Below are 12771 nucleotides of genomic sequence, written 5' to 3' on the forward strand. Positions count from 1 at the left end.
ACTTCCTCTGAAAATGGCAAAAAACCCAAGGACTAGACATTTGCCTGAGGAAAAAAGTCTTTGTTATGTTTAAGGTTTTTGTACGGGGATCTATGGTGTCTGTATCACTGTGTGTATAGTCCCAGTCACCGTGCTAAACCTCTTTACATAAACTGTCTTTGCGGCTCAGAGGAAATTCAACACTTCTCAGAATTGTATTCCAAAGAAATGAGTTGTTTCCTTGGAGCTGCCCTTGTGGGTGAATGCTTCACTGGAACTGCAGCAAGCCCAGTTCTGAAATGTTTTGCAGTTCATCTTTTCATCTTCTTCTTCTATCAGAAGAGAACCCTTGGTTTCTGGCAGCATAGCATGGTTTGCACTGCGAATGCACTTGTAGTCTGGTAGACAGATCTCCATTATATAAAGAGACTCAACTTTACGCATAGGATTCCACAGAGAAAACAGTTGTTTAAATCCAGTTAAGGATAGTCAAAGCTGATATCTCGCACATATAAACACACACACAGAGAACAGAAAAGCAATGGAGGGTAAAGTTATGGGACTTAGTTTAACCGTAAAGGAATTTCCATACAGCAGGTTTCACTGACAGTCACAGTCTCTGCTGCCTCACAGAGATCTTCTTACTTCCTCCAACAATATTACACAATTCCTTAATTGCAGTCCCAGCAACATTACCCTGAACCTACCAGGTTAATGTTTTTAGAGGAAGTATGAAGTGGTGAAATCGAACCCAACCTCACTATAATGCTGTTAGCATATTTCTATAACATTTGTTAATACAACTCCATGTTGGTTGCAAATCTCTCCTCTGCCCACCCTCTGTTTGTTAACATGTCTATTTCTACATTGTGTGTTCCTCCTCCTTCTCTCTTTGGAAAGTGCCTAGAATCTCAGTCCTCTTACTTTCAGATCTAGCATATAGCCTATCTAAGGGGGTGGGAGTTACTTGGCGTAAGAAGACTTTGTGGTTATAAACAGTGCAATTGAATCCCTGGCACAGGGGGAAAGCTGGTTTGTGCAAAGAAAGCATGCAGTCAGGATGGGACTGAAAAACTTATTAACCAATGTTGTAGTAAAGGAGGCCTAAAGGTAGGCAGCAGTGTTTGAGAAAAAGCTGTCCAATGCCTCGCCCCATCTGACCAAATGAACAAGTCTAGATCAACACTCTGCAAAGGTGATTCTCTTCCACAGAATATCTGCAAAAGACCAGAGGAAAGCAGCAGCCTGTCCTCAGCTGGTGTGAACTAACATGACTTCAGCTCCGACCATTCCCACCATCTGAGGAGCTGCCCTCAAAGGTGTTTCTCAGCTACACCAGCACGTGTGACATGGGTCCAGGACTATCTCCACCACCCGAGGCCCCGCTCATGAGAGAGAAATCAGCACAGACCCTTGTCTATCCCTGTGTGACACTGTGAGATTGGGTTCCTGAGCACGCCTGGCTGGTCGGGGGAGTCCCAACAGGTGTAAACAGCAGCCTGCCCCAGGCCGAGACTGAGTTTTTCTCTCCTTTGACCTCCAATCAGCCCTTCCACACGGTGACATCCCCGCTGGGTGAGCTGCGGTTGCTTCTCACACCGCTTCCATAACGGTGAACAGGGCAACTGTTTGCAGGACCAAGTGAGCCACTCTTAAACCCACATAGACCACATCTAACCACACAACCTGCCTTCCCTAGTGTGACGAAGTGGGGGGTTTTCTTGGTTTTTCTGTCTTTCCCAGTGGGTTGCATGCAGAGGGAGTGGGTACTCAGTTTCCCTGGATGTTACGGATTTGATGAGGTGAGCGGGAGAGGGAGTTTGTTGTTACAGAGGACCAGAGAGAGAACTTGGGATCCCGGCCGATAACCTGGAGGATGGAGACCCCAGTGACAGGTGATCTGGTGACCCAGAAACCAGCTCAGAATCACAACCAGTTCTGGCCAGTGGAAGGACAATGGGCTGTGAAGAGAGAACCCCGGTGACCTGACCAGCCGGTTCCGGCCAGAGGGGCCAGAGGGAGGCTGAGAGGAGAGGAGACCCAGGCCTTCCTGTTTATGACCCTGTTTACCTGGAGAGAAGACAATGGGCAGAGGGGGCTTGGGGCCAGGGATATCAGAGGCCCAGCTGGGAAGCAGGGGGGCTCGAGGTTGGCGAGGAGAAGCAGGCAGAGCCCACCTGGATGCAGGGAGACTGGGATGTGCTGGGCTGAGGGAGGCCAGGCTTGAGGCCCTGAGAGTTTCCTGTGCTGTGTTCAACTCTCAATGAACCCTCCTGTTTTATGCTGGCTGAGAGTCACTCCAGTCTAGAGAGCAGGGTTGCGTCACCCTCTTCAGGGGGAGAAGGCCTGGGGGGTCCTGAGCTCGTGGACTCCGCAAGGGGGCCCACGGCAGAGACAGACGTGCTAAGCCTCAGAGAGGTGCGGCTCAAGGAGGTGGAGGAGCCTGACCCCGAGAGAGAGTGGACCCTCGAGAAGGGCTCTCACACTGAAAGGGGCACCCCCCATGGACCGCACAGGGCCAAGAGCGGGCACAATCGTGTTTGTCACACCTAGACTCTGTCCTGCTGGATGGACAGGGAAGCACAAACCCTGCTTTAGTGGAGTCAGTTTCCTCTCTCTCCCCTGATCTAGCACTGCAATGAAGACGTGGCTGCGAAGTGCAACAGCCCAGTGGCCGCTGATGCGCTGAGCGGAACCACAGGCCCATTCCTGAGCTTGGATCTTCTCCATGAGCAGGAAGGTGCCATCTCTGGGGGAACATTGTCAGCAAGGACCCTGCCCTGGTACTGAACTGATCCAGATCGGATCATCGCCAACCCCCAGTTGATTCCTTCCCCTGGAGTTTATAAGAATGTCTGTACAGGATCTATACATCTCTTGTGCCCCCATCCCCACTGTCAGCTACACCCCGGCACGGGGGAGGTCTCCCAGGACTCATGTTGTGCAGGGTCTCACCGCCCTGTCATGAGCTTGGGGAAGGAGCAAGGCTGGAAATGGGATGGTAGAGTCCTCACCCTCCAACCCTTCCTGGGGTGAAACTCCCATTGACTGCTGGGGAGCTGGGGAGAGGCTCCAGCCCTGCGCCTTTCCATGCAGCCCTGCAAAGCTTGTGCCCCTGGCAGATCTTGTATTCGAGTGGATGTGCTCACACAGGAGAGGGAGAGAAGCCAATTGTCAGGCAACCCAGTACCTTGTGTTTTTCCTGGGACAAGGGCAGCACCTGCCAGTCTCTCCGGCCGCTGTTTGGCAGAGGCGCTGCGTTCAGGGAGAGCATATGTGGGTCCCTGGGTGCAAGCCAGCGCAACGGGCAGCAGCTCGAGAAAGCACTTGGTACTCAGACAAGCAAAGAACACGCGAGAGAGTTAGCCTGGCCCTGACTCGCCTCGTTGTGTCCAGAGTAGCGTGGAATGAGCCTAGAGTGGCAGTCTGGTGTTGCCTGTGTTCGGAGTGTGTTTGAGTCTGACAGTTACATTCATTGGAGTCGTTGCTTCTCCCAAGCTGCCCTAGGTGGAAGCAGCAGGGTGCTGCAGAAATACAGAGACACGGAGAGAGGAGATCACCTCTCCTGGAAACGTGCCCTTACGCCCTGTCCCCTTGGCCAGTCCTTGTTCCCTTAGAGTCAGGTCTTCTTTTGACACTGCCCTATCAGACCAGGCGCCTTTGGCTGGGGCAGCCTGCTGCAGCCGTACAGAGCTACTGGGGGAATTAGGCTCCAACTGGTGATGGTGGGGCAGAAATGGGGCTGGCTGTATCAGCCTGACCCCCTGTGTACGCTGCCTATTTGTACAGACAGGTCCCCCTAGGTTTCCCTAGGAGCGCCCGGTCTGGAATCTCTCTCTCCACCTAGACACACGAGTGTGAAATAGCCTGACCTCTGTGTTAGCCTTGCCAAGGTCCATCCACGTTCGCTTAGAGGACAGGGTCGATGCACGCAGCATCTAGCTGTCAGGCTGAACTTCACTCTGGAGATCCATAAACCAGCTGTTTGATCTCTCCCCTCAGGTGCCTCACCGCATTCTTATAAACCATTGCAGTTACAAGGTATCCCAGCGAAGGGACCCTGCATTGGCTGACACGTCTGTGCTAGCCCCTATGTGCTCTCCACTTCCCAGATGTGCTGGCCCCTTGCACACCCCCGAAATTCAGCGCTGAGGGCTTCTGAGCTTGATGCAAACTGGTTAGCTTGGAAGTGGTACTGATTTCCATTTAACCCCACATGGATTGGAGCCCAAAGAGGCAAACCTGACTGGAAACAGTGAGGTCTGCGCTCAGACAGGTTCTTGATTTCAGCTCCATAGGGATTTTGAGAGTGGCCTTGCAAACCCTTCCTAGCCTGAGTAATCCTTACCCCACAAATTGTTCCACCGGAGCCAGTGGGGTCAGTCCCGTTAGTAGGGATGGCAAGATCTTAAAGAAAGCTAGACCCTGCAGACGTTTGTCTGATCCATACCCAGACTCTGTTCCCAGCACCTGAGCTCCTTCTACCTTTCCATATGCCCAGCTTCTCTTTTCTAGCGCGCAATTGCACAGTAAACCCCGTGAATCTCCAGTAAGCACACGGGCCAGAGCTCTTTTCCTTCCAACACCAAAAAGCCTCAACTCCTGGAAGAGTATGGCTGCAATGCCGCCCCTGGAAATGTGCTGCCCCAAGCACGTGCTTGCTTTGCTGGTGTCTAGAGCTGGTCCTGTACCTCCCCTTAGCCATCTCTTTTCCAAGCTGAACAGTCCCAGTCTTCTTAATCTCTGCTCACGTGGAAGTTCCGTCCAGCTAATCATTTTTGTTGCCCTTTTCTGAAACTTTTCCAATTCCAATATTTCTTTTTTGAGATGGGGCAACCACATCTGCACACAGTATTCAAGAAGTGGGCGAACCATGGATTTAGATAGAGACAATATGATATTTTCTGTCCTATTCTCTATCCCTTTCTTAATTATTCCCAACATTCTGTTCACTTTTTTAAGTGGATGTTTTCAGAGAACCATCCACAATGACTCCAAGATCTCTTCCTTGGTAGTAACAGCTAATTTAGGTCCCATCATTTTATATGTATAGTTGGGATTACGCTTTCCAATGTGCATTACTTTGCATTTATCAACATTAAATTTCATCTGCCATTTTCTTGTTCAGTCACCTATTGAGAGGCTAGGTGGTGTGGGGCCAGAATTGGAATATGCGTCCCATCTATCACCCCTACACATTTAGGGAAACCTATCAGTGCAAAGCCATCCACAATGTCACAGACTTTGCCTAGAGTCATGGTTTTTCTGATCAGGATGCAATTAATGGCCCTGCACACTTCCGTCAACATGAGTCCAACAGTCGACTTGCTCACTCCAAACTGGTTAGCGACTGATCAGTAGCTGTGTGGAGTAGCCAGCTTCCAGATTGCAATAGCCACCCACTGGCTTCTCCGCTGACAGGGCAGCTCTTGATCTCGTGTCCTTGCACTGTAGGGTGGGGGCGAGCTCAGCATACAGTCCCATGAAAGTGCCTTTCCTCATCTGAAAGTTCTGCAGCCACCGCTCGTGTCATAGCATTCCTTCCCAGATCTTAACCTTAGAGTTCAGAAAATGAGATACTAGCACCTGAATCCACTAAGCTAAATTATCAGCTTAGACCTGATAGCACTGCCACCACCCAAAATTATAGTGTTTTGGGGCACTCTGACCTCCCCAGCCTTCCTTGAGGACCCCAAGAACCCAGATCCCTTGGGTTCTTAAAACAAGGAGAAATAAACCATTCCCTCACCTTTCCATCTCCCAGAATTTCCCTCCCTGGGCTATTCTGAGAGATACTGATTCAGCCTCTTAAATCACTATACAGAGAAGCATCTCCCTTCCCTTCCACAAAGAGGCAAACAGATTCAAGGAAAACAGAGAGAGATTCTATTTCTTCCCCCTCCCGTCTCCCCCTCCAGTCCTGGTGAGTTATCCCAATCTCCTGGGATAAAACAAGGGAAACAAGAAAAAAAATCAATCAGGTTCTCTAAAAAGAAATCTTTTAATAAAAGAAAGGAAAAAGTAAAGACTTATCTCTGTAACTTCCAGATGTAAATATTACAAGGTCCTATAGCTTACAGACACCAGAAAGAGACTTTTCTCCCAGTACTAATACATAGACTCATAGACTCCAGAACTGGAAGGGACCTCGAGAGGCCATCGAGTCCAGTCCCCTGCCCTCATGGCAGGACCAAATATTGTCTAGACCATCCCTAATAGACATTTATCTAACCTACTCTTAAATATCGCCAGAGATGGAGATTCCACAACTTCCCTAGGCAATCTATTCCAGTGTTTAACTACCCTGACAGTTAGGAACTTTTTCCTAATGTCCAACCTAAATCTCCCTTGCTGTAGTTTAAGCCCATTGCTTCTTGTTCTATCATTAGAGGCTAAGATGAACAAGTTTTCTCCCTCCTCCTGATGACACCCTTTTAGATACCTGAAAACTGCTATCCTGTCCCCTCTCAGTCTTCTCTTTTCCAAACTAAACAAACCCAATTCCTTCGGCCTTCCTTCATAGGTCATGTTCTCAAGACCCTTAGTCATTCTTGTTGCTCTTCTCTGGGCCCTCTCCAATTTCTCCACATCTTTCTTGAAATGCGGTGCCCAGAACTGGACACAATACTCCAGCTGAGGCCTGACCAGCGCAGAGTAAAGCGGAAGAATGACTTCTCGTGTCTTTTTTACAACACATCTGTTAATGCATCCCAGAATCACGTTTGCTTTTTTTGCAACAGTATCACACTGGTGACTCATATTAAGCTTGTGGTCTACTATGACCCCTAGATCTCTTTCTGCCATACTCCTTCCTAGACAGTCTCTTCCCATTCTGTATGTGTGAAACTGATTGTTCCTTCCTAAGTGGAGCACTTTGCATTTATCTTTATTGAACTTCATCCTGTTTACCTCAGACCATTTCTCCAATTTGTCCAGATCATTTTGAATTTTGACCCTGTCTTCCAAAGCAGCTGCAATCCCTCCCAGTTTGGTATCGTCCACAAACTTAATAAGCGTACTTTCTATGCCAACATCTAAATCGTTGATGAAGATATTGAACAGAACCGGTCCCAAAACAGACCCCTGCGAAACCCCACTTGTTATACCTTTCCAGCAGGATTGGGAGCCATTAACAACTACTCTCTGAGTATGGTTATCCAGCCAGTTATGCACCCAATTTATAGTAGTCCCATCTAAATTGTACTTTCCTAGTTTATCTATAAGAATATCATGCGAGACAAATCAAAATATTCCCAGCAACTACACATATAAAAGTTACCCAGCCAGATCCACAATTGCAAATAGAGTAAAAGCAATCAAAAAAAAACCTAAACCACCTTATTACTTGCTACTATTCTGAATAGATAGGAGACTGTAGCTGGGAGATTGGCAGAAACCTGGTTGCACCTCTTGCCCTGTCCAGGACCGAGAGAGAACAAAGCACAAACCCAAACCCAAAAACAAAGGCTTCCCTCCAACCAGATTTGAAAGTATCTTGTCTTTTGATTGGTCCTCTGGTCAGATGTTCAGTTCCCTGCTTGTAACCCTTTACAGGTAGGAGAGACATTAACCCTTAACAATCTGTTTATGACAGCTCGTCATCCCAGACTTGCATGACGATGTGATTCTACCACTCATTGCTGGTTTCTCGAGCCAAAAGCTCCACTGTGGTCAGCACCTCTGTAAATGCCACAAGCAATCTCGTGTTGTATGCATTTCAAAATCATTGTCAGACTCCTCATCCTCCTTTTGTAGTTTAAGGAGTAACTCAACCGCTATTCATAACATGCTGGCGAGACCCATCAGCACATTGCTCACCAGTTCGGGATCCATTCCCGCAGACGGAAGAGGGAGGCAGAGAGCAGAGTAGAAAAATCGTTGAAAGAGGGTGCCAAGTGTGGACAGAAGTGAAGGTACAGCTGGGATGCAAAACGATGCACGACGTGGCATTGGGACAGGAGTCGTGATGTCCTGCAACCCTCCTCTCCCTTCCCACAAGCCTCAGCAGCAGAATAGGAAGAGTTGCTGTGTGGGATAGCTGCCCAGAGTGACCTGCTCTGAATGCCACTGCAAATGCTGTAAGTGTGGCCACACCAATGCCGTAGGCAGCTGACAGTGAGAACACACAGCAGCGCTTTCCCTGCAGCTGTCGCTGAAGGCTGGTTTAACTCTACATCTGCAAGTGTAGACGTAGCCTTAGTTATAGTGACCTAAGCCCCTGCATGGAAAGAAATGGGTCAATGGAAGATTTCTTCTGTCACCCTAGCTATCACCTCTGAGGGAGATGCATTACTGACGCTCCCCTCGGCATAGCTAGTAACTGCTGTGGTGTTTCAAGTGTAGACAACCCTGACTCTCTTTGAATATTAAGATGAATCTAGGTGCCTACATTTTCATTGTATTGGTCAATCAAAATACAAACTAAAAAGGTGTATTTGTTTTTAAAAGAGAGTGCCTTGAGAGGTCATCTAGTCTAGCCCTCCTCTCTGCAGCAGGATCACCCTGACAGGGGTTTGTCTAACCTGTTCTTAAAACCCTCCAAAGATGGGGATTCCACAACCTTTACTGGTAATCTGTTCCAGCACTTAACTGTTCTTACTGTTTTCAAGCCTCAGTCCTGCAAAGACCTTCTACACCCTGAGGCAGAATCTCAGTTGGTGTAAAGGGTCCAGGTTCTTTTGAAACCAATATGAAAATTTACACCAGCTGAGGCTCTGTCCCTCAGAGTAGCCCTATTAACATTTCAGTGAGTCTATTACAATGCACAAACTGAAACACATGTTCAATTTCTGTACAATCAGGGCCTTACAGAAGAATTTTAATGCTTGACTCCCAAAATTTTCTGCTTTCAGAAATAAATTTCATGCCTCAAAGACAAGATCTACCAGTGGGTTGGGAAAGATTAATTAGGTGTCCCAAAGAACAGCAGCATGCCATGTGTGGGCCATGTAATAAGGCAACACTCTATTCTGAGAATAATAAAAATGGATATGGATGTTTTACTTCTTTAATTTCGCTAGTGAGAATAAAGTCCAGTTTAGAGTAATTAGCCATATGCACTCTACTGCGTATAAAGAAATGTGCAAAGGTAAAAGAAGTATTTAAAATATTGTTATTAAACCAACACAATAAATTATGTATAATAGCTCCCTTTCCCTTCACAACAAACAAAATAAGGGATTTCAATGAATCAATCGTAATTAAGATATTTTTTTAAAGAAAAACTTTGTCAAACATTTTCCCAGCCCTTTCTTCTGTCTTTTCATGTAACTTCCTCTGAAAATGGCAAAAAACCCAAGGACTAGACATTTGCCTGAGGAAAAAAGTGTTTGTTATGTTTAAGGTTTTTGTACGGGGATCTATGGTGTCTGTATCACTGTGTGTATATCCCCCCAGTCACCGTGCTAAACCTCTTTACATAAACTGTCTTTGCGGCTCAGAGGAAATTCAACACTTCTCAGAATTGTATTCCAGAGAAATGAGTTGTTTCCTGGAGCTGCCCTTGTGGGTGAATGCTTCACTGGAACTGCAGCAAGCCCAGTTCTGAAATGTTTTGCAGTTCAACTTTTCATCTTCTTCTTCTATCAGAAGAGAACCCTTGGTTTCTGGCAGGATAGCATGGTTTGCACTGCGAATGCACTTGTAGTCTGGTAGACAGATCTCCAGTTATATAAAGAGACTCCACCTTTCGCATAGGATTCCACAGAGAAAACAGTTGTTTAAATCCAGTTAAGGATAGTCAAAGCTGATATCTCTCACATATAAACACACACACAGAGAATAGAAAAGCAATGGAGGGTAAAGTTATGGGACTTAGTTTAACCGTAAAGGAATTTCCATACAGCAGGTTTTCACTGACAGTCACAGTCTCTGCTGCCTCACAGAGATCTTCTTTCTTCCTCCAACAATATTACAGAAATGCTTAATTGCTAGTCCCAGCAACATTACCCTGAACCTACCAGGTTAATGTTTTAGAGGAAGTATGAAGTGGTAAAATCGAACCCAACCTCACTATAATGCTGTTCCCATATTTCTATAACATTGTAATACAACTCCATGCTGGTTGCAAATCTCTCCTCTGCCCACCCTCTGTTTGTTAACTTGTCTATTTCTACACTGTGTGTTCCCTGGGGCATGGATCTTCCTTCTTCTCTCTTTGGAAAGTACCTAGAATCTCAGACCTCATACTTTCTGATCTAGCATATAGCCTATCTAAGGGAGAGGGAGTTACCTGATGTAAAAAAAAATGTGTGGTTTTAAACAGTGCAGTTGAATTACTGGCACAGGGGGAAAGCTGGTTTGTGCAAAGAAAGCATGCAGTCAGGATGGGACTGAAAAACTTATTAACCAAAGTTGTGGTAAAGGCGGCCTAAAGGTAGGTAGCAATGTGTGAGAAAAAGCTGTCCAATGCCTCGCCCCATCTGACCAAATGAACAAGTCTAGATCAACACTCTGCAAAGGTGATTCTCTTCCACAGAATATTTAATTTCTCTTACTTTGTTTTTTTTAATGTCAGTGGGAATTAGGCCACTAACCAAGAACATAAGAACGTAAGAATGGCCCTACTCAGTCAGACCAAAGGTCCATGTAGCCCAGGATGCTGTCTTCTGACAGTGGCCAGTAACAGGTGCCCCAGAGGGAATGAAAAGAATAGTTACTCATCAATTGATCCATCCCCTGTCGCTCATTCCCAGCTTTCGGCAAGCAGAGTCTAGGGATACCAGCCCTGCCCAGCCTGGCTAATAGGCGTTGATGGACATATCTTCCATGAATTTATCTTTTTGAACCCTGTTAATTCTTGGCCTTGTCAACATCCTCTGGCAAGGAGTTCCATAAGTTGACTGTGCGTTGTATGAAGAAATACTTCCTTTTGTTTGTTTTAAACCTGCTGCCTATTCATTTCATTTGGTGACTCCTAGTTCTTGTGTGATGAGATGTAGTAAACAACACTTCCTTATCTACTTTCTCTACACCAGTCATGATTTTGTAGACCTGAATCATATCCCACCAGGGCTGGCTCTAGGTTTATTGCCACCCCAAGCAAAAAAAATTTAGGCCACCTCCCGCCCCCCCCTTTTTTTTTCTGGCTTTTACACCTTTGCACAGTTTATTGGGGGCAATTTGTCTTATTAAAGGAGAATCTCTTTTACATTTGCTCTTCTTTCAGTGCAGAACTTCACTTCCCACCCAAACTTGAAGTGAGATTAGAGACTTTCACTCCTTCACATTTAAAATACAGGAGTGCTTTTTCCCCCGTTTCTCCCTCCTTTCGCTAAATGGCTCCTGGTGTCTTTCCCTTTCACCTTAATCGGAAGGAACGTCTCCTGTCCCCTCCCCCGGGTCCTGCTTTCCCATCACCACCCTCCTTCCAGTAACCTGCTCCTGTAGCAAATGCCTCACATGTCTAGGGTCGGGAAATATCCTACAGATCAAAAGGGAAGGGGGGGAGGGATTAGGACAACGGGGTCTGGGGGTGCCACTCAGACTGTCCCAGAGCCATGAAAAAACCTCACCCGGACAGTTCAGCTCCCAAATCTCTCCCTCCTCTTCCCCAGCACTAGCGGGGTTTGCATCCAAGCAGCTGTGAGTTACACTTACTGCTGGGGATGGTTTTCTGTTTATTGTTTTACCACAGCCAGACAATCATCCGCAGGAGCTACTGGAGGCTCCTTTGCTAGCAGGGCTGCACTTAAAGGCGCTTGGGTTTGGGAACCTCTCTCTCCTTCCCCGTTTGTGGCTCTGATCGCTCTGCAAAAGACCAGAGGAAAGCAGCAGCCGGTCCTCAGCTGGTGTGAACTGACATGACTTCAGCTCCGACCATCCCCACCATCTGAGGAGCTGCCCTCAAAGGTGTTTCTCAGCTACAACAGCATGTGTGACACAGGTCCAGGACTATCTCCACCACCCGAGGCCCCGATCCTGCTCTCATGAGAGAGAAGTCAGCACAGACACTTGTCGATCCCTGCGTGACACTGTGAGATTGGGTTCCTGAGCACGCCTGGCTGGTCGGGGGAGTCCCAACAGGTGTAAACAGCAGCCTGCCCCAGGCCGAGACTGAGTTTTCTCTCCTTTGACTTGCAATCAGCTCTTCCACATGGTGACATCCCCGCTGGGTGAGGTGCGGTTGCTTCTCACACCGCTTCCATAGCGGTGAACAAAGCGACTGTTTGCAGGACCAAGTGATCCACTCTTAAACCCACATAGACCGCATCTAACCACACAATTTGCCTTCCCTAGTGTGACGAAGTGGGGGGTTTTCTTGGTTTTTCTGTCTTTCCCAGTGGGTTGCATGCAGAGGGAGTGGGACTCAGTTTCCCTGGATGTTATGGGTTTAACGAGGTGAGGGGAGAGGGAGTTTGTTGGTACACAGGACCGGACAGGGAACTTGGGACCCCGGCCAATAACCTGGAGGATGGAGACCCCAGTGACAGGTGATCTGGTGACCCAGAAACCAGCTCAGAAATCACAACCAGTTCTGGCCAGTGGAAGGACAATGGGCTGTGAAGAGGGAAGCCCGGTGACCTGACCAACTGGTTCCAGCCAGAGGGGCCAGAGGGAGGCTGAGAGGAGAGGAGACCCAGGCCTTCCTGTTTATGACCCTGTTTACCTGGAGAGAAGACAATGGACAGAGGCAGGGCTTGAGGCCAGAGATATCAGAGGCCCAGCTGGGAAGCAGGGGGGCTCGGGGTTGGCGAGGAGAAGCAGACAGAGCCCACATGGATGTAGGGAGACTGGGATGTGCTGTTATTGTGAGAGGCCAGGCTTGAGGCCCTAAGAATTTCCAGTGCTGTG

The sequence above is a fragment of the Gopherus evgoodei genome, unplaced genomic scaffold (genome assembly GCF_007399415.2).
Source record: "Gopherus evgoodei ecotype Sinaloan lineage unplaced genomic scaffold, rGopEvg1_v1.p scaffold_39_arrow_ctg1, whole genome shotgun sequence".
NCBI lineage: Eukaryota > Metazoa > Chordata > Testudines > Testudinidae > Gopherus > Gopherus evgoodei.